The following is a 690-nucleotide window of genomic DNA, read 5'->3' as shown; positions in this document are numbered from 1 at the left end:
GGACCCGCTGCCGCTGTGGGGAGGTGGGAGGTGGGTGTAAAGGTCCCCGGTTCGGTGTGAGGATGATCTTTCCCGTAGGATCTGGTCCTGAACTTTCTTAGGCGTGTAGATGGTGCTTGGTAGGTGCTGTGACAGGGGACGGCAGGGACAGAGCTCTCTGAAGTTCCTCGCACTGCAAGGCTTGAAGGACAGCCCTTGTGGGGGAGGGTTGGGGGTTTTTCCCCATAAGTGGTCTGTCATTAATTTGACTAAAGTAGTTAATGCATTGAGCACATTTTATGAGTTTTCTTCTGGAGAGGTGGTCTGAAAACATTCTCATTTTTCTGTGGCCTTTTCAGGAGGCGTATGTCACAACAGAGCAAAAAGCATAGTGTCACTCTAGCAAGAGCTACTAGGTTTTTGAAGGGGAAAAAAATGAATAGCTAGAGGGAGAGAAGGAAATAAGAGTAAGCAGGTAGCAGGTGAAAATATTTATCTTTTTGTATCAGGGGTTGGGTGATAGATTCAAATCTTCATATTTGGCCTTCAGAGAAAACTCACAATCAGCTCGAGATGGACATTTTTTCCGTGGTCTCCTATATTACGTGTGTACGTGAGGTATTTGTAAAAGGATGGTCGGGATTGTCATCTCCTCTTTCAGCTGAGTTTCCCTTTTGAGTCAAGTTTAGTGTTTGTGAATGGATTTCAGCA

Source organism: Buceros rhinoceros, unplaced genomic scaffold (genome assembly GCF_000710305.1).
Source record: "Buceros rhinoceros silvestris isolate BGI_N320 unplaced genomic scaffold, ASM71030v1 scaffold42022, whole genome shotgun sequence".
NCBI lineage: Eukaryota > Metazoa > Chordata > Aves > Bucerotiformes > Bucerotidae > Buceros > Buceros rhinoceros.
The sequence above is the reverse complement of the archived record's forward strand: the minus strand, read 5'-3'. Positions refer to the sequence as shown.